The following is a 27,941-nucleotide window of genomic DNA, read 5'->3' as shown; positions in this document are numbered from 1 at the left end:
CTGAAATATGGTGATCTGAACTATACATGGTATTCCAAATGTGGCCACACCATAATTTAAATAAGGACATTATACTTTAACAGAATCCCCCCAAATACCTTTCCTAATGATCCTTAGTATAGAATTTACATTCTTAGCAGCTGCCACACACTGGGTTGACATTTTCACTGAGTATCCACCAAAACATCAAGATCTCATTTCTGATTAGCAGTCATGAAGGGGGACAGAAAACAGAAAGGTTCACATTAAAGGGTCAAGGTTCAAGGTGATCAGGTCAAGGAACCTGGGTACATGCCTGAAAGCTGAGACAGCAGTGGTAAAGAAATACCAGGTGCATGGAGCAATCCTCCCATGTTTCACCATCACAACAAGAGAAAACAGAAGCTCACGCCTATTTTTAAAAAGGGAAAGAGGGGGGACCCGGGAAACTATAGGCCGGTCAGCCTAACATCCATACCGGGTAAGATGGTGGAATGCCTCATCAAAGATAGGATCTCAAAACACATAGACGAACAGGCCTTGCTGAGGGAGAGTCAGCATGGCTTCTGTAAGGGTAGGTCTTGCCTCACAAACCTTATAGAATTCTTTGAAAAGGTCAACAGGCATGTGGATGCGGGAGAACCCGTGGACATTATATATCTGGACTTTCAGAAGGCATTTGACACGGTCCCTCACCAAAGGCTACTGAAAAAACTCCACAGTCAGGGAATTAGAGGACAGGTCCTCTCGTGGATTGAGAACTGGTTGGAGGCCAGGAAGCAGCGAGTGGGTGTCAATGGGCAATTTTCACAATGGAGAGAGGTGAAAAGCGGTGTGCCCCAAGGATCTGTCCTGGGACCGGTGCTTTTCAACCTCTTCATAAATGACCTAGAGACAGGGTTGAGCAGTGAAGTGGCTAAGTTTGCAGACGACACCAAACTTTTCCGAGTGGTAAAGACCAGAAGTGATTGTGAGGAGCTCCAGAAGGATCTCTCCAGACTGGCAGAATGGGCAGCAAAATGGCAGATGCGCTTCAATGTCAGTAAGTGTAAAGTCATGCACATTGGGGCAAAAAATCAAAACTTTAGATATAGGCTGATGGGTTCTGAGCTGTCTGTGACAGATCAGGAGAGAGATCTTGGGGTGGTGGTGGACAGGTCGATGAAAGTGTCGACCCAATGTGCGGCGGCAGTGAAGAAGGCCAATTCTATGCTTGGGATCATTAGGAAGGGTATTGAGAACAAAACGGCTAATATTATAATGCCGTTGTACAAATCGATGGTAAGGCCACACCTGGAGTATTGTGTCCAGTTCTGGTCGCCGCATCTCAAAAAAGACATAGTGGAAATGGAAAAGGTGCAAAAGAGAGCGACTAAGATGATTACGGGGCTGGGGCACCTTCCTTATGAGGAAAGGCTACGGCGTTTGGGCCTCTTCAGCCTAGAAAAGAGACGCTTGAGGGGGGACATGATTGAGACATACAAAATTATGCAGGGGATGGACAGAGTGGATAGGGAGATGCTCTTTACACTCTCACATAATACCAGAACCAGGGGACATCCACTAAAATTGAGTGTTGGGCGGGTTAGGACAGACAAAAGAAAATATTTCTTTACTCAGCGCGTGGTCAGTCTGTGGAACTCCTTGCCACAGGATGTGGTGCTGGCGTCTAGCCTAGACGCCTTTAAAAGGGGATTGGACGAGTTTCTGGAGGAAAAATCCATTATGGGGTACAAGCCATGATGTGTATGCGCAACCTCCTGATTTTAGGAATGGGTTAAGTCAGAATGCCAGATGTAGGGGAGAGCACCAGGACGAGGTCTCTTGTTATCTGGTGTGCTCCCTGGGGCATTTGGTGGGCCGCTGTGAGATACAGGAAGCTGGACTAGATGGGCCTATGGCCTGATCCAGTGGGGCTGTTCTTATGTTCTTATGTTCTTATTAAGAATCTAACTTTTGTCTCCTAAGTTACAGGATGACTATTAACAGACAAATAAATTGCACTTCTCAGAAACGAACCTGAAGAAAAGTCCACTGCTGGAACAAACAATGGCAAATTTTAAAATGGCATTTATGAATACACATATTACTTTGCCTGCTTCAGGTTCACATTTGAGTGGCATCATGCAGAGCAACTGGTGAGAAGCACCATTTCAACAATGCTGAACTGTCAAGAAGGATGCCACTTCTTTGAACAGGAAACCACCCACTTATTGGAAGACAGTTTCAGACTGCAGAATTCTCCCTTGACATAAATGCATTCCATTCTGTTGACTGCAAGGGAAGAAGCAAGCACAAGTGCTCAAAGTAAGCACAACCAGATTTAATTCTCACAATGAAAACAATTTCACCTTTCCTTCTAAAGCATAAAGTCCACAAGACATCTGATTAAATGCTCAGTTGAAACCAGTAATGCCTTTTAAAAAGGCCTTGATCTTCTAGAACAATGTTTCTCAAACTGTGGGTTGAGACCCATCTAGTGGGTGGGTTGCAATAAAATTTCAGGTGATCCCCATTCATTTCAATCTGTATTTTATTTTTTAATATATATAGACTTGATGCTGCCATGCTACATGACCACATCTGGGGAAATGTTACAGATTTGTATTTTTAACAGGCTATTATATATATGCTTTTAACAGTGATAATGCAGTTTATTGCCAGATAACTGTGGATAGGATTGCAGCCTTTGGGATGTTTGGAGAATTTTTAAAAAACAGATCACCAACTGTTCTAGAGTACTGATGGGCTCTGAACTAGATTTGTTCTGAAGCACTTTTCAAGAGCTACATCAGTCGAAACTGACTCACTTACTACCCTGACACTCAGTGGTTTTTCTCACTATGTTGTTTAATACAGTGCAGCGCTGTCCTCATGGCACAGGAACATCCAGTAATCATTCATCTACATACAAAATTGTTAGAAAGATGCCCTTGGGAACAGGTGAAAGTTAAGCCTGTGTGCTGGTGACTCCAGAGTCTTAGATTAAGGCTAACTTACATGTTCCACACTACCATCCATTTATCTTCCCTGTCCATCCCCAGGGTTCAACTGGAGCCACCAGGAATTAGATCCCTCCGAAAGCCTTAATGGTTGAGGCACCCAGGACATACCCCTGACCCAGAAACATCAGTCTTCAGCCAAAGTTCCATCATGGAGTAAAGAACTCTTTTCAGGCAGACTTTTCATCTTTCAGCTACAGATTGTTTTATTTCAGTTTAAATGCTCCCCCCAGTTGTGATGTGTTGTAGTTTGGTTTATTATTGTTTTATGGTATTTAGCTAAATAAACCACCTTGAGATACTTCAGGTGGGGGTAATACTTTATTTTAAATAAGCCAAGACAATCCCAAGTTGCACAAACCACACCCCATCATCATCCCTGGCTGACAATGAATTCCTTGACATAAGAGGAGTGTGCATCTCAGAACCCTCAGAATCCCCCTTCTACCACTTTTACATTATAGTGATAAAAATTATACTGATGAAATTAACTTGCCTGAAAAAGCTAACCTCCTCCCGTCAGGTTCTCACTGATACTCATTTTATACTCTGCGCAAACAGTTAAATAAATCCATGCTCACTCAGCTGAGAAGCACAACAAAAATAAGAGCTGAAAAATTATTTTTGAATCAGAGAGGCATATATCAGGTTTTTATGTCAGATGACAAGGCACTTCTGAATTTTCTAGACTGCCACCAAGAAATCTGATTACAGCACCTACAATTTTGAAGAGTTATAAACCAAGGTACAGCAAACACAGAGTCTGAAATATTCTTTCAGCTCTACGTGCCTATAAGCAGTACAGTTATATCAGGATGCTCAAACACCCTGCTAACTGGGCAAAGAGGCAATTTTTCAAGTGGTGCTCTTCTCATATTTCTATATTGTGTCTTTTCTAGTGGTTGTTTGCTAGTGTTCTGCGGCACCATTTTAAGATATGAGCCCTTTTGGGACAAGGAGCCATCTAGTCATTTGGTTTTCCCCCTAAATCGCTTTGTGAACCTTTTTGTTGAAAAGCAGTATATAAATATTCTTTTAAAATGAAGGCATAGTATATTATGCATGGAAAGATTTTCCTCCGTCCTTCTAAAGCTGTTTTTATAAAGGTCGTTCACAAACCTCATTGTTTACTGGATATTCCTTACATGAATTTGTTTAATCCCACTTGTACAGACTTTACTATGGAAGAGGAGGATTGAACTGTATTAAACAAAGGAGACTGTCTCATGAAGATCCCTTTTAATGCAAATGTTCTTCCTAATAAATAATTACAGAAGCACACACACAGTTGCATCTAAATAGAATTACCATGGTGCATTAGCTGCTATTTACATGCTAATACCACAAGAGCAAGAAAGACTAAGGACCCTGACCTTTTGATCTGGTTAAAGCACATTTACTACACACTGATGGCTGTCCACACATGATTAGTGGGTCACCTGAGTAGATGGACTGCCTTTCTGTTCTGCACATAAGCATAAGGGCAGGACACAATTCCTCTTGCAGATGGCAGCTCTATGATAAAGCTGTGCTAATTCTCTCAGATATGCAATGATAACCATGCCTGTGACTACTTATTTCTAGACCTGCATACTATCATGCACACTCTTCACTGAGAGCAGGCATGTGCCTTGTAGAGCTCATGAAAAACAGCAAGGGGAGTTGTAGAATCCTAGCAAAAAACCTGCCCTATACAATGTATAGGATTGTAACCCTAATGGAGAGCTACAGTCAATGGCTCAGTAGGTCAAGGGAGATGATGTGGCCCTCCTGCCAAAAACTTTGGACACCCCTGCTCTCCAGTGAAAGAGTCTCAAGTAGAAGTGTTGGAAAAGACCTCTGCCTGAAATCCTAGAAAACTGCAGCTAGTCAAAGTAGATAGCACAGAGAAAGATGAACCAGTCTAACTAAAGACAAGGCAGATTTTATGTACCCTTGCTATATGGATGGTTACCATTCAGAAGGGGTTCTTGATTAACTAAAGAAGTCATAATGAGACATCAAGGAGGAAAAGAGACTGTGACAGGCACCCAAAATAGGTTAAATCCATGATGATAGCTGTACTGTATCTTCTACTTGGATAGCAAAGATTTAAAAGGTTTCTAAGAAAATTTTCATCATAGCAGTCAGCAACAATGACATATTTGAACATCTTATTTTTGGAATCAACCTTTTACAAATGGCACTGCAATAGACCTGCAGCACAGGATTGTCTTTATGGTATTACAATGGACCAGTAGCACAGTACGATTGTCTCACTTGCCAATCATAAAAGCTACACATAAGTTCCCAGCATACTCTATATTAGGCCCTGTACTCCTATTCAAAGCATTCTTTCTTCCATTTTCCTCTTTTTACCAGGCAAGACAAGCAAGTTTCCCCAGTGATAAGGCTGCTCAAATTGTTACACTGAAGTAGGCTTTTAACTTTACCAATTGGTTTTATATATCTTGTGCTCCTGCTTACCCCACAAAACCTTTGACCACACTGTTGGCATTCTTTACTGAAGTTTTTATCTATATCCAAGATTAAGCAAACAGTGTGCGCTGCTAATAAATGAATAGAGCAAAAGTGAAGAACAAGTGTAACAAAGGTAACAAACTCCCAGGAATAGATTGTGTGTGCATTTTCATGATGATATTTGAACTGCAGAGATGTACTAGATTAAAGTAATGCAGCACAGGCTATCCTACTATTTAAAGTCTGACTTCTTTAGTGCCATATTGCAAAGCAGCTTGCATTTAAGAAACTATGCAATTGCATTAATTCATTTTTGCGCAGCCCACAAGTGTACACATTTGGTCCCTGTTGTGTATATGGAATGTTGGGCAGAAATTGCTTTAAAATCCACACTAGTAACACAGTAGCAGCAAGCCACAAAAAGAACAGTGAGATGAGTTTTAAAAAGAGTTAGCCAACCCCATTTGCTTATCAGAATAGCCACAATGTGTCTAAAAGAGGGTAAAGTGAGGGACATATGAACCTTCAATAGAAGGGGCCACCACTGAAAACGTCTCACTCCTAAGCAGAGGGGTTTGATGAACATGTGCTCGTCTTCCTGAAGACCTCACAACTTTGAAGTTATTCCAACAGATGAAACTGGGCAGCTTAACAAATATCATGAAGTTCAGAAAAGCAATTATGCAATGTATGGAAGGATAAAATAGCCATTGGCATTTTGGAAATGTCAAAAAGGTCCTCACCACCTTACTATTTCAAGTGGAGAAGCTGAATTTCCATTTAGCCATCAGCTATGGCCGAAAGGGTGGTGCAGGACAGGTAAAACAAAGTTCCAATCCCCACAGACAATAAAGCCCCCCCCCCCCCATACATGTGCTCAGCAACATTACACATGAGCCAATATAACAAGCTGGGAGGGAAGTCTCACAGAACAGGCAAGCTTATTCTGAACTCTCACTTACCATGTAAATAATAAGTCAATTCCAAATGTGAACAGTGGTGAGGAGAGTTCTTCCATTATTATAAACACCACTAAAGGACCATTTTAACAGTTGGCAAAGACCATCTCATTTAGATGGATCTTGAATCAGAATTGAATTTGCATCCTGTTGAATTACTTTTTTTTATCTAGCTCTACTGTCATTTATAATACATGTGATAGTGTTATTTTGTGTACTGAACATGACTATACACTCTGTAGAGGGCTTTGCCAAATTTTTTTTTTAAGTAATAGTATATTATCAGCACTGCAATTACAGTCACAAGGGCAGTAGCTTGGGTGGTAGAGCATATGCTTTTTGTGCAGAATATCCCAGGTTCAAGCCCAGCAGCATCTCCAGTTAGGGCTGGGAAAGGTGCCTGCCTGAACCCCTGGAGTGCTGTTGCCACCACTCAGTGCAAACAATACCAAGTAAGGTGGATCAACAGTCTCTAACTCAACATAAGAAAGCTTCCAAAGTTTCTACTGCTGCAGATATACACAGGACTCAACATTTCCGTTCCTGCTGCTATACTAATCACTAATCCACCTAATCACTGTTCAAAGGACATGATTGAGACATACAAAATTATGCAGGGGGTGGATAGAGTGAATAGAGAGATGTTCTGGTGTTATGTGAGAGGAAACAGAGCAAGGGGACACCTACTAAAATTGGGTATTGGGAGAGTTGGGACAGGCAAAAGAAAATATTTCTTTATCCAGTGTGTAATCAGTCTGTGGAACTCCTTGCCACTTGAAGCGATGATGGTATCTTGCCTAGATGCCTTTAAGAGAGGATTGGACAAATTTCTAGAGCAAAAGTCCATTGCAGGTATACATCCATCATATGTATGTGTAAGCTCCTGATTTTAGAAGTAGACTACCTCGGAATGCCAGATGAAGGGGAGACCTCCAGGACTCAGGTTGTGTCTTGCTGTCTTTTGTGCTCCCTGAAGCATTTGGTGGGCCACTGTGAGGTACAGGAAGATGGATTAGATGGGCCTTTGGCCTGATCCAGCAGGGTTTTTCTTATGTTCTTACTATAGCAAGTTTACTGTGCTTCAAGAGAACGTTCAGTTCTCCAAGATCAATGTTTGTGAATGTATGTGAACCTTATGCACTTGTTTCACATGCAAAATACAGGATAATACAAGGGTATGTCAACACTATTTCCTCAGATGACCACCACACAATAAGGAATGTCACTGAACTTTGTTCATCACAAGCTAGGAGATCAGTAGGACTTGCTCTGAACATTTGTTATAAATACTCCCAAAGCAGTGGTTTCCTAGCAAAGTCCTTACACTTAACATTATTAGTTTACTTTACATATAAAGGCAAACTCTTTTAAAGACATCTAAATCCAGGCATTTATGTTCTTTGTTATTGCAAATGAAGGCCATTGACAAAGCAGTTCAGGGTCAAAGCAATTCCTCAGCACTAAATAGAGTTACTGTGGGTCAATTTATAGCAGCCTTTTTCAGACAATGTGCCACAAGAGAGTTTGGGGCAGGGTCACTTGTTAATAAGGCCAATGGGGATGTGAGCCAGCCCCCACAAACAATTGTCAAAAAGTTGATGGTGTGCCTTGACAATTTTAGTACCTTGTCAGTGTGCCCTGCGATGAATAAGGTTGAAAATCACTGGTCTAGAGCAGAGGTGTCCAAAGTTTTTGGTAGGAGGGCCATATCAGCTCTGACACTGTGTTGGGGGCCGGGGGGGGAATAATTTACATTTAAAATTTGAATAAATTTACATAAGTTTAAATAAATTAATATACTAGAGGTGGAGCTTGTACGAATGAATGAAGGTCTTGCAATAGCTCAAGACCTATAAAAGATCTTGCACAAAGCAAGGCCGGCCTTTCCTTTGCTGCCGCTACTGCATCACAGACGTGAAACAGCAAGTGGTGGAGGAAGCCCTCATCCCACAGCTCACGCGAGAGGTCAAACAGTTGCCCTCATGCTGAGAGCAGTTGCGTCAGGCCAGTGCGGGCTCCAGCGAGTTTCCGGAGGGCCAGAGGCTCATTGGAGGCTGGGGTCTCCCTGAGGGCCGCATTGGAACTCTTCAAGGGCCGCAAGTGGCCCCAGGGCCAGGTTTGGGCACCCCTGGTCTAGAGCAAGGGTGTCCAAACATTTTGGCAGGAGGGCCACATCATCTCTCCGACACTGTGTCAGGGGCCAGGGGAAAAAAAAGGAATTTACATTTAAAATTGGAATAAATTTACATAAATGAATTTATTAGAAATGGAACTTATATGAATGAATGAAGGTCTTGCAGTAGCTCAAGGCCTATAAAAGGCTTTGCACAAAGCTAGGCTGGCCTTTCCTTCACTGCTGCTACATCACAGATATGAAACAGCAAGCAGTGGAGGGAACCCTTGTCCCACAGCTCACACAAGCAGTCAGTCGCCCTCACACTGAGAGCAGCTGTGTCAGACCAGCATGAGCTCCTGCAAGTCTCTGGAGCGCCAGAGGCTCATTGGAGACTGGGGGCCCCCCACGGGCCAGGTTGGGAGCCCCCAAGGGTCACAAGTGGCCCCAGGGCTGGGGTTTGGGCACCCCTGTTCTAGAGGACTGGGACCCAGCAACTGCCTTTTGCTCAAGATCAAGGAATCCTGCGCATCCATGCCCTTTGCCGTTCTGTAGCTTTTAACCATTTGTAACCAGTAACTAGATGGCTGGTACCAGCACTACTGGTAACCACTGATCACATGATTAAAACCAACAGTGCTAAGTAGCAGGACTTCAGCACATTCTTCTCCAAGTGTTCCAGATTTACTCTCCCAGAACATTGTTTCTGCAACAGAAGCATGACCCTCAAACCACAGACTCCTAAAAATATATCTATAAATAGATATATAAAAAGATATATTTTTAAAGACTTGGGTCATCCTGAAGTACTAAGTTCCAGATATTAAAGCAAGCATCTGTAATCTCAAGTATGGACAGATACTGTGGCACAACTAAAACTGGGGATAAAACCCACTGTCTGCCTTGAAGATGAAAGCATTTTTACAAGTGGACCATTAACATACTTCAAACACCTGAGCGAAGAAGTCCACAAAAAAACTGATCATGTTTGACAAAACAGAAAAGCCCCAAGCATGAAGAGAAGCTCTAGAAAGCATCCAACAAGAATCCTGCAGCTTGTTGGAACATTTTTGTTCAAAAGTCACATCTTGTGGTCATCTCCACGCCATTCAATCAACTGTGAGGAAAACCCCAATTGGGGTGCAAAGGTCTTTTTGATCAGGCCCTTCCCACCTTTATCTCTGTGCTTTGTTCTCAAGCTCCTAAAGTTCCATATTAGCACTGGCAGAGGCAACTTAAAGTGTGGATGTTTGTCTTGTTTTTTTTCTGAATGTCATGTCCCCACTATGCAAATATGCCATATGGAAAGGGCACAAGGCTACATTTATTTTCAGAAATGCTAGCCAAAACCAGCCACACATGCATTTTTTTTACTGGTGCAGGATGCAGAAGTGTATGGCTAAAAGCCAGTAGTATGGCATCATGAGCTTCTACGTGTGAAAGCACACCAGGCATGATAATGATCCCCAAATCTTTGTTTCTTGTTCATCTCAAGTAGCAACAAATTCATATAAGACTGAAAAACCTGTTGAACAGCCAACTAGTAATAAGGTCAGGATAATATTCCACAGGAACCGCTTTTGAATTTTTAATTCCATTAAAAAGCAATAAGTTCTGCACAGAGGAAGCCAGGGGAAAACTGAAAAATTTCTGGGGGTGGGGGGAGAATTGGATCCTCTTTGAGATCTAATACAGATGAATCAGAAAGCTAGGAAAATGTTTAACTCTGCGCTAGAAGGCACTTTCAAGTATTACAGAATGTATAATACCAGCTATTGAGGCTAGGAGTGTGATCTGGGAATAGACTGAGCCTTTACAAAAATAGCAGCAAAGTTTTCGTAGCCACCTATTGCTTCCTGCCTGCTTCCAATTCTATTGTCTACATCACATAAAGTAACATTTGAAAAAGCTGAGAAACTTGTTAAATCATGACAATTTTCAACTTCCTAAAGATCATCAAGTTTACAACTAAGTGCTATGAACCTTCTGGGTCTGGACTTCAAAGAAAGAAATCTGAACTGGTATTTTTTATTCTAGTGACATACTAATTCAGGATGATTAGCCTACAGTTCCTGCAATACTGTAGATCTTGATGATATCACTCAAGAGTTCAGTGTTAAAAATGGTTTCACAGTACCCAACTGACTGTTAACCTCAGCACTGTGTGTTGCTAATTATACAGATAACATTTAGAAAAATAATTATATTCTTCTCCTGTGGTTTCAATCTCACAAACACAAAGTACAGTGAAACTTTCAAATAAATACGGAAAGGATCAGGCTGTACATCGCTTTGATTTCAATCCATTTCACAAGCTGTAGCAGCAAATGATTTAATACCATCTGATTTTACAAAGTGGTACCATATGTATTTGTAGCACCCTAGGCTTCTTTAAGAGATGGAAACCAATTGGGAGTTATTCAGAAAGAGTTTCCATGGTGTTTTCAAAAGGAAACGTTTGCCATGAGGTAGAAAATAAAGGCATCCATGGATAATAATCCTTAAAAATGCAAGTAACAAATAGAACCATAGAATAGACATTTACTCTTAAATGTAGTAATAGTTGTCCCCAACTTATGTCCAGGATCCGTTCAGACAGTTGTCAAGAAGTCAGAACAGCATTATTGCACAGGCATCCAGACTGTGCCAGCATGAAAGTGCAGGTGCATATGTCCTAAAGTTGGGGTGGACATTGTAAAGTCAATGATTCCTATATTTCACAGGAATGCCTCATTTCACCATGCAAGGATGGCATTTATAAGTAACCATTACAGTAGTTCCCAAAGTTTTTCAACTGGCGGAGCCACTGATCTATTGAGCCATTGGCTGTAGCTCCCCATTAGAGCTACAATCCTATATATTGCATACAGTGATGAGTTTTTCACAAATATTCTGCCACTCCCCAAAGAGCCTTGGCCCAGTTTGGAAACCACTGAGTTAAAGCATTAGGAGATTTTATTCCTCATGGTGAGAATTCTCATAAAAAGTTAAAATACCCATAAAAAGTTTCTTTCCAGGCCTCACATGCACTTACCGTTCTCTTGGCTTTATATTGTGATCCTCATTAAGGCATTCAGTACACAAGATCATTGCAGGGCATAACATCATATACCTCAAATCAAGACAATAGGCAAAATTCTCAGAGCTTAAGCCAAAGGTTAATCAAGCCATGCAAGCAACTTTATAAAATTAAGAATACAGAAACAATCTTAAGTTCTCCCGGACTACAGGACGATTTTGCTAAGTCTGAGCCACTCCTCCAATGTTTTTGGTGTAGCTCTATTATCAGAACAGCAGCTAAGGATGGATGTTCAGTGCCACTTTCCCTTGGTGGTCATGGTGCAAGTAATTATCCTGTCCCACAAGTCTACAAATTAACACTAGCTCTCTAACACCATCTGCATGTACCCCAGGAAAGTCACAATTCCCTAAGCATCTTTAAGGCAGTTAAGAACTCCTGATGTTACATCTGCAATTTTTAAATATAATGGCACATTACACTTAAAAGAATAGATCAAACCATTTAGAATTCAGAAGGGTAAGCAAGCCTATTCTAGGATGCTGATTGGTTAATCTATTATGCAGATCACATGCTGATCTGCTGATCCTAAGAATTTACAGAAAGAAAGCCAGCTGTGTTTATTCGCATGACCAAAACAAGCAGCTGAATGCTTAAGGTTTTTTCTCTCCCTGTACTGCCTCCTGCCCCCCCTTTCAGCTCCCACCCCTTTTCTCTAACACACACATGTTCAGAGACAGCCAGGTCTGAATGAACATAATTTCTAGTGCAATAATCACTTAAGCGAGAGAGTTTAATATACATTTAAGAATTTCAGTGCAAGCTATTAACCTGAGGCAGGTTGATGCCCATTTGATTAAAAAGAAGCTATTTACAATTCTTCTGTGAGATCTGCACAGTACACCAGGGCATTAGCTGCAGTAAGATATTAAGGGTCACCACAAGACATAAAACTCAAACTTTTAAAATAGAAGATGTCCAAGTTGTAAGTCATGGGCAACAAATTTAATTTTTAGTTCTCTAACAAAGGCTTAAGAGAACTGCTATTTAAATTTTGCACAATCTTTCTGTAGTTCTACAGCTACTTTACCAGTCCCATCTTCCTATGGCTCTCCTAACCATGCTAAGAAATATCACAGATCCCACAGGACTTTAAAAAATAAAAAGAGAATGCTGCTTTGAAAAGGGCACAATCCAATTATTTATTGCAAGGATAGGAAAATATTCCTCTTTTCACTGGGATGCTTGCAACCACTTCAGATTTAGTTGCCACAGCCAGGTATGCATTAAACAGCAACAGAGGACAAATCTTACAGCAGACGTAACACTTCCAGAGTAACCTCTACCTTGAAGCACCATAGGAGAAGCAGACACATAACTCAACAATCCATGATGTATTTTTACATCTAGTTAGCTCTTTAGAACTTGCAAATCCCCTTCCCTATATCTGAGCTACAATCATCTGGGTACAGTTCTATGAAGCATAACAGAATGGAGAAATCCATCAGCTTGAAGGTCATGTGGTAAGTCGGGAGGGACATTTTAAGATACATTTTAAGGCACTAAGAAGAACAAGGTGTTGAAAGTTATTGATAAACTTCATGTAGCTTGGCCAAAAGTCAAGAGACACCCCAAATCAGAGATACTCTACAACTCTTATCTAAGCAATCTACAATTTCATATCTTTCATAGGAAGGCAATGTTCTCTTTACCCACACCCTCAATTCTTCATATCTCTTATTGAACATATCTGAAAAGGAATGCTGCTTCTAGCCCAATTCTGTTTGCTTTCCTGGTGGTCCTCACAAGAATCAAACTAAGGTAATGGTTCCCAAACTGTGAGCAGTGGCTCCCAGAGGAACAGCGGAATCCTCATAAAAAACCCACCACACTACACAATGTACAGTAGCCCTAATGGGGAGCTGCAGCCAGTGGTCCAGTAGGTCAAGAGAGCCACCAGTCAAAAAACTTTGGACACCACTGAACTAAGGCAAGAGAGCCTACAACCACAAGTGGGGTTTTCTCAGTCATATTTCAAGATGATATTCAAATAAAGTAAGCTTCATTAATAACCTTATAATTAAACTGAAATGCTCTCCTTCAAGATAACTATTTCCAGAGAGTCCCACAATGCAAACCAAATGCAAACAAATTTTCAAAGCAGTAAATAAAGCATCAAGACAATTCAGCAAAAGTGTAGAAGCCTGGGAAAATGGGTTTTCACCTGAAACAAAAAAAGTCAGGGAAGACAAAGAAAGCAACTTGAGAGTATTCCACAAATGGGACAACACAATTAAGAAGATTCTCTTCCCAGCCGCCACCGACCTTTCTTTAACTTAACCAAAGCAATGTAGCACTACCACAAGTTTTCTCTCTGCTAGAGAAGTTCAATGCTCAACATGGCCATGGCTCCTCACAAATTGTGCTTTTAATTTGCTCCCACAGTTCTAGTAGCCACCTTGGGTGCCCTTCGGGGAGAAAGGCAGAATACAAATCTAATAAATAAATAGCACTATTATAGTTACAGTAGTTGAAAAGTGATGGTACAGGCCAGCTATCGGAAAGAGACACTAGGCAAAATCCACTAAGAGCCAGTATAGTTATATGCATAAACTGCAGTAAGAGTAGTTTATTGTGACATTTTTTCCCCAATGGCAGCTGGGTCAACAGTGAGAAAATCCTCATCTGAGGATACTAGGTCATGTATTGGGGAAGGACTATAAGTCAGTGGTGTAACACATGCTTTGCCCTCAGAAGATCCCAGATTCAATTACCATCACTTCCAGATAGGACAGAAAAAAAGTGGCCAAGACAGAGAGATGCTGCTCATCAATGCTGACAATATTGAGCTAGATGGACCAAAGGACTTGCTCAGGACAAGGCAGTTTCCTATGACTATCAACATCAGGCTTTGCTGTACTGTTAACATTAATTGTTGAACAATATTTTGGAAAGAATAATTACCACTGTTAATGCTGATGGAAAGAATTTTACTTATTAGTCATACTTAGCATTTGCACAGCATGTTGAGTGCTACACTTGCTGGTTGCCATATAAAGTTGTAAGGATTCTATTAACCCCATATTACATCTAGGGAGGCTGTACTGAGGGAAGATTGGTTTGCCTAAAGCTACCTAGTGAATTCATGGCAAAAGGAAATTTGACCAGGGAAAGTTTGAATTAGCAGCTCAGTCTCAGCCACTCTGTTACAATAGTTCTCTGTCCCAGGATAAGTCTTTGGGATTTATGGTGATTTTTTTTCTATATTTTTAAAGACAAACCATGCTCACCAAGGCTGAAATCCCATGCACACTTCGCTAGGAATAAGCCTTCTTGAACACAGTGGGACTTAATTTTGGGTAACTGCATTAGTCGGTACTGTAAATCTGTTCTATTCAATAACAGGCAACTCATGGTTAATGAGCACCTCAAGAGTAAAATATCATACACAGATTAAAATCTGAGATGTGGCGACAGCTCACCTTTTGAGAACAGCATTTCAATCTCTGTCCCAAAGCATCTGCTTCCCCCCCCCCCAAAGAGCTCTTTTATTCATTACAGATTAAAGAATACTAATCTTCACTTGAGTTGAGCTATACTGAATGGTGTCACACTATCACTGGAAAGTAGAGACAGTAGCTCTCACCTGACATGAAATAACAGGGAAGGAATACTAAAGATCAACATTTTCATGGAAAAGTAGTCAGTACACTTCCCTGTAATTTAGAATGACCACTTCAGCAACTAGAACAGGTTCAGATCTGATTCCTTTCCAAAAACAACAAAAAGCTCTTCCCCCCAATTCAATATCACCTGTGTGTGTGTGTGTGTGTGTGTGTGTGTGTGTGTGTGTGTGTGTGTGTGTGTGTGGAAAGCTTTCCCTTGGGCCAGTAATGACCGATCAAGCATCTGGCATGGAATTCAATGACCAACCAGCAACAACTCCTAAAATGCACTGAAACACAGGATGCAATTACAGGATTCTAAGGTTGAAAGGAGCCTACACTGAAGCAAGATCCTCTGTACTCGCATTCCTACACAATTAGCCATCACAAGGTGTGCTGCAGAGGATATAAACCATGGGAATGTCCTCTCATTTTTCAGACAGGGAGGAAGTCAACATTGCATCTTAAGCTTCTTAGCAACACCCACAGTGCAGCAGCTCTTTGAGGTACAGTGGTCTGAATTTCATCAGCTGATTTGGTTGGGGCAAGATAAGTCTGTACTATACTACCATTCACATGATTTAAACATGTGAACCATCCAAGCTCAGGCAGTCTAACCCTATCAGAATGTGAGGTAGATGAGGCCAACAGGTTATTACTCAATTTGTGGTCTATATAAATCAAGCAAGAACAGTTTAAACTTGCTTCTCTGCTTTTGTCCTCTGTTTATTCAGAGCTCAGCTTCCCAAGTTAACTTTCATTGCTATGACGAAGCAACTCTGGAGGAAGAGCAATAATTTCAGTTATGATTTGGCAGTAAAGACATCATGCCAAACCTTAGTGTTCATACAAACTATGGTTTGAAATCCAAGTACAAATCATGGTTTGCCATCACACTAATCAATGGTTAACCTTCCTTAACCATGGTTTGGCACAACCGTTGAATTGAGCCAGTAACCTACTTAACTATGGCCACCAAACAAATAGCATATCCAATGGAGATGTGAATCCAAATCTCTTACATCCAAGGCCAGCACTATAGTCTGCACTTACATCACTTACATATGTAAGTCAGCACTTACATCCAAGGCCAGCACTTATGATACTTCTCAATATGGAAATGGCCTTGTAGATTGTTCTATATGCATGTTAAGTATTGCTGCTGCCACAGGGACTGTGGAGGCACTACTCTACCTGGTACCAAGGTGTAATCTGTGACAGCCCAGACCATCCTCTTCCAAAAGAAGTGCAGGTGGAGAGAAGAGGATGCAGCATTGAAGAGAGATGAGAGACTAGGAAAGCACTATGACTACATATGTCTCTCCCTTGTCACAAGAATGACTACATGGTGAACTGCCTACTCCCATACACAAAATCCACTCCTGGAAGCAGCGGTACTTAAAAGAACTTTAAAAGGTTGAAAAATTCTGCTACAGTCACACCATCAGTAGCTATCAATGTTATCAATAAGCGCTGGTAATTTCTGTCTTAAGTTCACAGAACGGATATGCCTTCAAGAGCCATTTCAGCACTTGATCAAGAGAATTAACTATTGTTACCCAATCTCTGCCAAATAAACAAACTAGCCTGATTCTTTAAAGAAATATTCTTTTTTTCAAATCAGAAATATGGAAAGTAAGGAATGTTTCACGCAGCTGACAAGAAGTAAGCATTATCCAAGGCAGGAAGGACAACATTTCTACGAAATGTCAAAAAGAAAAGTTAGACATTCCAGAAACAACTGCTTTATAGAACCCTGGAGGCCTAGTGGCTCGTTCAGAGTGAGGCCTTTCAGAGTTCAGAGTGAGGCCTTTTGTCCCTGAAAACCTATCGACAGGCAAGCTAAGCTTAAATAAGTCACGGTTTGTTTAACTGAGAATACACCAACTTTTAGGACTGTCAAAACAACTCTTAATTTAAAATGATCCTAATGAGTTATCAGCCAACACTGAAAGAGTCCAACGCCCCAGATAGCAAAGTCTTCCACTTATCCAATACACTGACATGCTTATTATATGCTTAACACCATATCCTTAATTGCCCCCCCAACACCACTACAGTAATTTAAGAAAACTAATGATATAATTTTAATGGCAGTTTGTTGGGAACCAAGTTTGCAGTCCTGGAACTGATACAACAAGTAGAACTTCTGCTTTAGGACCATAATAAAAACTTAAGAAAAAGGTTAGGGGGAAAAATTCTATTTAAGTTGTCAAATTGATGCATTTGATGAACCGTGCATAGGGAAACCAAGGTTTCAGATTGTGGCAAAATTCACATTCAATTTTCTAAAAAAATTACACTGCTTATTTTTAAAAAGCGACAACCTAGTTCAAAAGATGTCTGAATTCAACACAAACATATTAAAGTCCATGCATCTTAAAACTAAATTATGACCTATCAAACAGACTCAAAGACTACTTTTCTACGTAAAGAAAAACCTTAAAGCTCTAAGCATTAGAAGTGACTTATAATTAGTAATGTATTGTGTTTATTATGGGCTTCTCACTGGACCCAGAGACTAGTAAGGCATCATTTGCACAAAGATCCATCCTCTCTCACCAGAATTGCACACCAATTATGGATGGATGGATCTGTGTCCCTATACTCACCAACTATATTAGCTCTGCAAAGTATTCAGTTCTCAAATGATGAGTACTTATGACTACCAAACATGAATGTGTACTTTCCACCTCATACGCAAAACACCATTTTATTTAGTTCTAAACGCTTCTTGTCTAACGCAATGCATTTTTACTAAGAAATAAAACCCACTTGTTCCAAATACAAGATTGTAGCCTTAGCCTTCAAGTAAGTGATCTTGCTTCAGGATCCCGCATGTTTAAGAGTGCAAAACAAAAACCTACTTTATCCAACTAAATAGAGTGCAAAACACACATGGGCTATATAACCAAAGGCTTTTCCCTGCATTCAAGGCTCTATTTATTGAAAATCAATTTGCTTTAATTGTATAGGAATCAGTCAGCATGCATGCTTATTCAGGAAACATGAAAGTCAAAATAGGAAGCTTGATTTAAAATCAAACCAATTCAGCATCAACCTGAGTTAAGTCAATCCACCCAACATTTTAAATAACCAGATACAAAACACATTTACTACTTGGACAGTATTTACTGTGTTCATTGACTAATCTTGGTTAAGGACAACAAATTCCTAGTTGTGCATTTGTTCTGAAAAGGAGATGCTGCCAGTGAGCAGCCTTACTAGTATCAGCCAAATCTGTTAAACTCCTAGGAAGTCTTTAATTTTCTCTTACATAAATTAGAAGAGACCATTGACAAAGGTTAGATACAGCATGAGCCACACACGATCTCACCCAGAATCCTACCTTAATGAGCAAACACTATACACAAGCCCGCAATGCTTGCCCAGCCCAGATTATAGCACGTTAATAAAACTAGAATTCATACCTCTTGTCCTCATATATGGTTGGTCCATCCAATCCTGAGCTCTTTAGCACAGGCGGTACAGGTTAGGTGTTGCCATAAGCCACCATTTTCAACCACTGTGCTGCGGCACACTGGTATGCTGCGGACAGTCTACAGGTGTGCCATAGGAATTTGTGGAAATATTTGTTAGTAGGGCTTCTGGGAGACGTGAATCACTACTGTCAGTGGGGTGTGCCTTGTCAATTGTCAAAAAAATGATAATGTGCCTTGACAATTTTAGTGTCTCGTCAGTGTGCCATGAGATGAAAAGGTTGAAAAATCACTGCCATAAGGCATGTCTGCAGCACCTGGAGAAGAGGCCCACTGGCACTGTGCCTCAGCACCACTCAGAGGTCCAGCCAGGTGTAACTGATATCAGGGGAGGGGAGGGGAGGGCAGGGCAGACGGGGACAGGACCAGAGGAGCTCTGCTTCGCTGGATCCTGAATTCCTTATTGGGGCAGAAGGCCCAACACAGAGTCTCTCAACTCTGCGTTGGCAAAGTAGCCAGCACAGACTTGAAAAGCCCATTGCGGGGGTTGGGGCAATGGAGCCCTCAGAAGGCCTCTAGTAGCTGCCGCAGGATGCAGCGGTAGCCACTTTGGTGCCACTGCACCCAATGGCAGCATCACCTTTAGGATTGGGTTGCCCAGCCACATTATTTTATGCCAACCACCATCACAACCACCTTTGAGGTCAGTCATTCACTCTTAACCTTAAACAATCCAGAAAACATTATGGCTGAAGAAGAATTTGAGCATGGGTCTCCCTAGCCTAAGTGCAATGCTAACCACTACAACGGCATACAATGTGCTCTGAGAGGTCAGCAGATTAAAAAAGGGAAGGATGCTCTAAAATGTCTAGGTCCCAAGCAGTATAAGAAACAAGTTTCTAAACATCTCAAGAAACCCAAGGCATTTGAAGTAAGAAACCATTTTTTCAATTACATCCATTGAGAGATTATCCACTTTTAAGCAGAGGCAAATAGAAGATTCATGTGCCAGTTGGGTTCCAAGTCATGGGCCATGAAGAGAGAACATGTACATATGATAGTACCCCACAGCAATAAAATAAAAATCACATGCATACAGCCATACAAAAAAGGAGCAATTTTACAAGCCTGCATTTAAATGAAGAAATACAAAATATTTTCTCATTTAAATTCAGGCTTGTATTTAAATACAGTAGCATGCAAGTTCTGCAAGAATTTCAAACAATCATGCATCTAAATCCTACTTACACGGTTCTAGGTAGGTGAACTAAATAGTATCTTTACCCTATTAAAACACAATACAAAAGCTAGAGTAAAGCCAAGACAGTAACTGTTCCAAGAAGAGTAACAGGGGAAGACAACAGGAGTCAGAAAGATAAACTTAAAAAATAGTGACCTGGTTTCCAGTTTCCCAGTATGATCTTACGACATTGACAGAATGAAGTATTATATACTGCTATTAAACTACAATTTACAAGGAAGTGAATGGAAATTGCAGAACAGTACAGTCACCCCAAGCAGCACAAAGATTTACTTTTCATCTCATGGAGAAATCATTTTGCTGAGTACCAGCCTTTGTTTTTTGAAAAGTCAGGGCACTTACAGCCCAATCCAATGCATGTTTATTCAGAAGTATGTCTAGTCAATTGGATTTGAATGTATGCCTGCACGTGGCTGCAATCTTACCAAAGATTAGACCAGGGTTTCCCAAAGGGTGGGTCGTGAGACCATGCCAAGTGGGTCGCAACCTGGGCTCCCTCCCACCCAACCCTACTTCCTTTTGGCTCCAAATCAGAGCCAGTTCAGAGGTACACAAATTCTCCAGAGGCCTCTTCTGGGCTGTGCTGGGCCAGTGACCCATTCTGCAGACCTTCAGAAGCCTCCAAAAGCTACTGCCAGGTTTCATAAGGCAACTTCAGGTTTGCCTCCAAAAACCAGAATTCACTTTCAGAGGCTTCTGCAGGCCATTCTGAGGCCTACAGAGTGGGTCGCTATAACCCAAGGAGGTCTCTGGGGCCTTACCCAGCACAGCCAAGAGAATCGGCCAACTGAGGTTGGCTTCAGGGTGGAAAGATTGGGAATTGCTAAGAATAAAACCTGTCAGTGCACAGTGAACCTGGAAACATATCCATGTTTTAGAAGTAGCCTCTTTCTGAATACCAGATGTAAGGGAACAACAACAGGATAGAAGTACCTTGCTGTCCTATATACTCCCAGAGATGTATGGTGGGTCACTATGAGATACAGGAAAGGTGGACTAGATAGGCCCTCAGCCTGATCCATCAGGGCTCTTCTTATGTTCTTAAGGCTCAACATTACAGAAACCCTTATTTTCACTGTTAAAGTTAACAGTAATTCTATGGAACAGGAGCACATGTGGCCAAGACTAGAATCCTTTGCTCCAAAGCCTTTATGTCTTGTTGAAATGCAGAACACAATCATGGATTATAACATACATAACTATACCTCAAAAGGGTCCACCTTTCTAACACCCTCAATAGAAATGCTACAGTTCCGTAAAAGGTCATTAATACAACTAATCTGGATTATGTGGTTTTAAGTAGACCTTCTCAGCCTATAGTAAGACACTGGCATACAGAGGAACTACTTTTAAGCAAAATCAAGGTGGAAGATATAAACTCACAAAAAGCACCTTCATGTTGAGTCACAATATACAGTAAGATAAGATACCTGGATTATAGTAAAAACACAACATTCACATACTTGAGCTTGTGTTAGAAAGCACCTTGCTATGAATTTCAGAAGAAGGCCAGTTAAATATGTTCTTCAACAAGGCCATAATCAAGACTGTGAAACCAAACAGAAAAACATATAGGCATATAGTCAACTAAAGAAGAAAACATTAGCCAATACATCTTGGGGATGGGTAGAGAAGGTAAATAAGGCGTGTGCTTAAGTAAACATTGATGGTACAGCAGACAGAAAATAAGGAGTCCAAGAAGAAAACCACCTGAAGAGTATCAGCTGGAGTAAAGAAAACTATATGTCAGATATGGAGATGGAAGACTTTTCTGAATGGTTGTATGATTCTATTAGCTTCTATGATTTACATTTTCTTCCTGGGTCAAGCAAAAACATTCAGGTCAATCCAAATCTCAAGGTCATTGTGGTTGGCAGATTTAGAGTTCTGGCGTCTTCTTGTAGGATTCTAGTAAACAACTAAGCCTTCCTTGGTTTGAAGAAATGCAAGATACACATCAAGCAGACTGTTCAAGCAAGCACTGTAGTCATGCTTTAACAGAAATCCTACAAATTAAACACAGAGCAGTTCACACCCTACACTGATAAGAATCAAATGATTGTGCTTTGTCTGATAGATTCCATGTATTTTTCACCCTTGTTAAGAATTGGATTTACCATGGCAAAGATTGAATTTCAATGACAGCATTGCCATCCTTCATTTAATGAGACTAAGGGATCATCACATGTTTACCATCAAAGTATTTCCCATATCCTTTGTCCTGCATTTATCTGTTCTCTTTAAATCTGTGACAGATCATTTGCAAACACTATAATAAAATATTTTACATCACTTAAAAAATGTTATCACACCACTGAATAACCATGCTGAATTTGAACACATGGGGTGGAGAAAGGGCAGGAGAAAACATAGGGTTAACACTCTGCAGTTCTAGAAACCTACCTACAAGCTGTATGAATAAATGAAGGAATTAATTCATAACAAAAAATTAAACATGACTTATTTTTGCAAACATCTTTCAGTGTCATTTCTAGATTTGATTTACTCAAAATAAGATTGACAAGTGAAAATCTACATCAATCTTCGAGAAAGAAAATCAGACAAAAAAAATCCTTGCTTTGCAACAGTGACTGGTCACTTTACTGCTAGACAAATCAAGATCTATCCTGCAGGGGAAAAAGAACAAACACAGAATACTACATTCGCTTGATTTCTTCACCACTAGACTCCTCCCTAAAGAACTGACTTCATTGTTACTGTGATTACTATTCCCTCCACCCCAGCAAAAACACAAGCGAAAAGGGGGGGGGGGGAAATGCTATGAAAAGGGTAATCTAGCCGTTTCACAGCTTCTGCCTTACTCCACCCAGTTTCCACTCTGCTCTGCTCAATGGCTACATGCACCCTCCGTAAACAGGATTCAATCCAAGGAGTACACAAAAAACCATCCCTGACAAAACTAGGTATCCGTGGCAAAAGCTTTTGTTAGAAGTGTTTTCTTTGTTCACAATCTTAATTTGTTTTCAGGGCATTCAGAATCATTGTCGATATACTGAAAAATTGGTTTGGTTTAGCTGTGGGTATTTTTTTAAGCCTCTTCCCTCCCCACCCCCATTTGACAGCCAACAGTGCAGTCATTTAATAATTTTCTGGAAATACAAATCATTCGTTTTCCCCTCCCCCCTTTAGTGTCGCCTATATAAAAGACATTTGCATTGTAGCAAGACGTTAAAGAATTACAGGAAAACAAAAAATGAAATATGCAAACAGGTTATTGTGTCTGAATATATCACTATGGGGGGACAGGGATATTGATATAGCTTCAACAGTCTCTCAGTGACCAAGAAATTCATTGCAAAATAATCTGACCTGCAACAACCAAGCCCTACTGCAGCACTATCAGGACAGAGTTTTTTTTTTTTAAACAAATGCTACAAGGCAGCAGGGAGGGGGCGGGCACTATTGGTATCAATGGCTGCCCAAGTGCAGCATCACCCCCACCGTACTCTCTACCATCTCTCATAAAAGCAATAGAGCCACTACCCCCCTACCCCCGCCCCAAACTTCTTCAGAGGTCAAGAAAAAAAGGTTCCATCCACACACTAAAAGATTACAATCAAAGACTGCATTCTGAACAAGCACCTTAACAGAGAGTGGAGAGGGATTTCTTTACCACCAGCATTCTCTAGCACGGGTGTCTTAACATTGTTATGGTTAAAGACCCTCAATGAATTGCGCAATACAGCCTCATATCCCTTTTGCCAGACTATCGAAATAATCATCACCACCGTCCTGAGAGGTACCAGAATGACTTCAAAAGGTATAAATAGCTGAGTTTACATATGGATAGCTAGGAACAGAACAGCTCAATCCATATCGATAACGGTGATAGGTCAAAAGTGTTATTAAATTAATTGTTCAGAAATTGAGTCTCATACCCCCAAGGGGCATGGATACCCCCCAATAAAGAATCCCTGCTCTAGCATCACACTTTCTTTCTCCATCCCAAGTCTCCCCAAACTGCTTAACAGAGAAAAAAATTTTATCCTTATCTCTGAGCTGGTAGCAATAAGTGCTAACTCCCAACATGTGGAATCTGATCTCCCTACCCTTCACCTTCCACTAAACAGCCGCCTTCCTCCCATTTTTGCGCTGCAGCTCATTTTGAAGGCCTGAGCCACATGCTATCAATGCTTCTCTTAGTCACTGCAGGGAGATGGGTGGGAAAAAGGACTCTTGACAGAAGACCAGACTAGTGCTCCCAAACATCTCTTTATTTTGAAAGCCGTAGGCCTCATTTCAACACCCTAAAACTCAGCTTTCCACCACCCATTGATTTTAAACAGCTACGCCACTCTGCCAACAATCATTCCCCTCCCACCATTGGGGACAGGAAGAAGAGAATATGTTAGGGTCATCATTACTACAATCTCTTTCATTCTCATTCCTTGCTAAGCCACCAGACCAACACACATGGGGGAAGAAAAATGGTCGAGGAAGGGTGACAGTAATAAATATGGAGGAAAAAAATGTTAAAAATAAGCTACCAGGGCTGTGGGCAACAAGACAAGGCTTACAGAAATTTTGGACAGAAAAGTCAACAGCCTGTGCAGAGATGGGAACTAGGGAGGCAAGAGGAAATTCTGAGCTGGCCAAGTACATAGCTGAAGCACTGGGAGTGGAAGATGAGAGAAACTGCAAGGATGGATGCAATTTCAGAAAATAAAGTGGATTATGGACAATTAGGTTTAAGAGACCAGGTTCAAGAAGGAGGGACTGGGAAAGGAGGAATCTAGGCACAGAATAAGGACACCGACTTGGGGCAACAGACTTAAATTTATGGTGGGTTGCACTTAACAGGATGACAAGCACTTGCTGCATATATGTATTGTAGGCCAGAAATTAAGACAGAAAGGCTGAGACAGTGAGAGCTGGTCTCAGAGAGCGAAAGGCCTAGAGCAAGGCAGTAAGTAAGATGAGGTGTTCGGCATGACAAAGCAAATGCAGTAGGAGAAAAAAATGAAAAAGCAAGGAATAAGGATGCAGAGAGACGGGGCTGGGGGGGGTGAGAAGCAAGGGGTACTAACAAATTGGTTCAAAAAAAGAGGGTGAGGGAGAAAGAGCAGAGAGGTAGAACACCAAAGTTACTCATCAAGTAAAACATCTGAAACATTTAAGGAGACAAGGTGCTAGGGAGGAGGAAAAATGCAGTAAAGCAGGGTTATGGTGTGGGGATACTATGGCAGAATTGAAAAACAATGCATCATCGCCATCTGGACAGCAGGGAAAAGAGATGCTGAGAATTCAGTGAGTAGGTGGTACATTAACACAGAGAGGCATAAGGCATTTCCCCATCGAAAATCAACCAAGGCCACTAATGGGGAAGGGGAGATTAGAGATTACTGTCTTACCTACAGTGAGAGAATCTGAGGGATACTAGAAGGAATTGGCACCCCATCATAGTAAGGATTCTTTACACCCATTGGAAGGGCTAGGGAGAAAGAGAGAAGGCCCATTCACATCCACTTAAGAGGCTAAGGAAGGATCACTTACCAGAGGAGAGACATGGGCCAACCCTACTGCCCCTATTTAAAAAGGGCACAGGTGGAAAAGGCACTTCAATAACTGATGGAGGAGGGAGCGAAAAGAGGTCAGTATATCCCATCCCCACAGATGATAAAGGCTGGAGAGAGGCTTGGGGTTGATTGTGGGGGGAAAGATGAGATGGCAAGGGAAAGATGTGCTGGGAGAGGATGCTGAAAAGAAGAGTGGATGGGAAAGGGAGGAAGGAGCCTCTCCAGCAGCCTTCCCCCACCACATTTTCTTGCCTAGTCACCCAAGGATGAGAAGAAAAAACACAACAGAAAAGGCAAAACGCCATACAGTGGAAAAACAAGGAGTGACTGAGTGAGCACGAGTGGGTCTAATTTAATTGTATATGAAAACCTCAACTATATCTTCCTGCATATAAATGTATATTAATTGTAATATAAATTGTATATTAACCTCAAAAGAAACTAAGTAAGGTGCTGCTATCTGATCCCTCACTTTAATCCAGAAACACAAAAAAGAGGGTAATTGATGTACGTAGATACTTACATCAATTACGTACCTGCCCTATCCAGACAGATAAGACAGGAATCTACCCACCTTATGTAGACCAACACCTTTCCCATGTTTGAATGCTTAGATAGCAATGTCTACACACATGATACCTAATAGGCAAGCAGATAAGAGACAGATCCTCTGGTACCTTCCCTACCCATATATAGACTGTTACCAGAGAGGGTGGGGATGTCTCCCTCCTCCCCACACCCCTAAACCACACAATCCAATCCTGGGTATTATCTATTCACATTTCTATACCTAGACTTACCAGATACAAAAGGGGTAGTTGTTTTTTTTTTAACTCTTCCAAGTTGAGCAGCTGTGCCTGCCCAAATTCCCCTCTTCTGTGGCTGAAGGTAGAGGCACTCTGTCTGTCTCCCTTTGTATCTGGTAAGCCTAGGTATAGAAAGCCTAGGTATAGATGTGGGGGGGGGAGAGGAGACACCCCCACCCCAACCATACCCATGATGCAGAGGGGGGAGGCTCCTTCCTCCCTGCCCCCAGGACTGAAGCGTGTGGTGTAGCTGTGGGGGGGGGGAAGAAGACCTTACTCCAGCCCCACACACACCCCTCCCCCATGATGCAGAGAGGGAGACTCCTTCCTCCCAGGACTGGGGTGGGGGAAGGAGACACCACCATCCCCCCATACACACTCCTCCTCCATGATGTGAAGGGAGGAAGCTCCTTCCTCTACCCCCCAGGATTGAAGTGTGTAGTGTAGCTGTGGGGTGAGGGGGAGACACCCTCACCCCTCCCACACACACACACAAAACACACATAACCCTCCTCCATGATGTAGAGGGGGGCTCCTTCCTCTCTGCCCCCCCACAATTGAATTGTGGGGTGTAGTTGTGGGGAAGAGACACCCCCCACACACACAAACACACACAACCCTCCTCCACGATGTGGAGGGGGTTCCTTCCTCTCTGCCCCCCAAGATTGAAGTGTGGGGTGTAGCTGTGGGGAGGAGGAGACACCCCCACACACCACTCCACCATGATGGGGAGGGGGGACGCCTTCCTCCCCCCAGGACTGGAGTGTGGTGCAGCAGTGGGGGGGAAGAGACACCCCCCACACCATGATGCAGAGGAGGGAGGAGAGGCTCCTTCCTCCCCCCCCAGGACTGGAGTGCGGTGCAGCAGTGGGGGGAGAGCCCCCACCTCCCCCTCCCCTGATGCAGAGGGGGAGGGGCGCCTCCCTCCCTCAGCATCAACGGCGCGGCGGCCATTTTGAGAGCGAGCCGAACGGCGCTGAGGGAGGCGGCGGTGGCGGCGCAGGAGCGGCGGCCTCCCTTCAGCGCCGCAGCAGGCGCCCCCACCCTGCGCGGCCCCAGCAACCCGGCCCGCCCGCCCTCACCTGGGCCGCGGCGGCCGCGCCCTTCCCCGGCGCGTCTGAGGCTCCGGCTCCGGGCGGGAGGCGGTGGCGGCGCCGCCGGGGACGGCTCAGGCGCCCCTCCTGTGGCCGGTCTGGGAGGGAGCTGCGGCGGGCGGCGGCGGCGCTGCGTCCCCGAAGCCGGTGCTTGTCCCCCAGCGGCGCCCGCCCGGTCTTGTCAGTGGCGCCCGGCCGCCAGGAAGGAAGGAGGGAGGGAGCAAGGGAGGGAGCAGGCTCGGCCCCGCCGCCGGCACTGCGCATGTGCGGCGGTGGGAGGGGACGGCCGCCCGGAGTCCATCTTGGGGAGGCGGGAGCGCGACCACTCCCGGCATGCACCGCGGTCGCCTCGCAGCGACTGCGGCCGTTGGGGAGCACGGGCTCCCGGCGTGCACCGCGGCAGCCTGAGTGGAGGTAGCGCTTCAGCAGCCGTCGGGGAGCCGCGCTCCCGGCATGCACCGCGGCCGCTCTTTGGTTCTCCTGGCAGTTTGGCCTTCAGCAGCTCTGCCTGTCACGGGGGGGGGGGGCCAGAGGCGTCCTCTCGCTCCACACCCACACAAGGGGGCAGCCACTGAAATGGGGAACTCCTTGCCACTAGATGTGGTG

The 27,941-nt window shown here is 42.7% G+C and overlaps 1 protein-coding gene across 1 annotated transcript in view; it reads right to left on the bottom strand.

Moving 5' to 3' along the window:
• Positions 1–27,600, bottom strand: part of PAFAH1B1 (platelet activating factor acetylhydrolase 1b regulatory subunit 1) — a 65,355-nt gene extending 37,755 nt beyond the window's left edge. Inside the window, exon 1 of the mRNA XM_066635901.1 lies at positions 27,324–27,600. The gene's annotated coding sequence lies outside the window, so the exon portion shown is untranslated. The remainder of the gene's footprint in view (positions 1–27,323) is intronic.
• Between the last annotated feature and the right edge of the window lie 341 nt (positions 27,601–27,941).

The sequence above is a fragment of the Tiliqua scincoides genome, chromosome 8, assembly GCF_035046505.1.
Source record: "Tiliqua scincoides isolate rTilSci1 chromosome 8, rTilSci1.hap2, whole genome shotgun sequence".
NCBI lineage: Eukaryota > Metazoa > Chordata > Lepidosauria > Squamata > Scincidae > Tiliqua > Tiliqua scincoides.
Note: the sequence above shows the minus strand (reverse complement) of the source record. Positions and strands in the feature narration are given on the sequence as shown.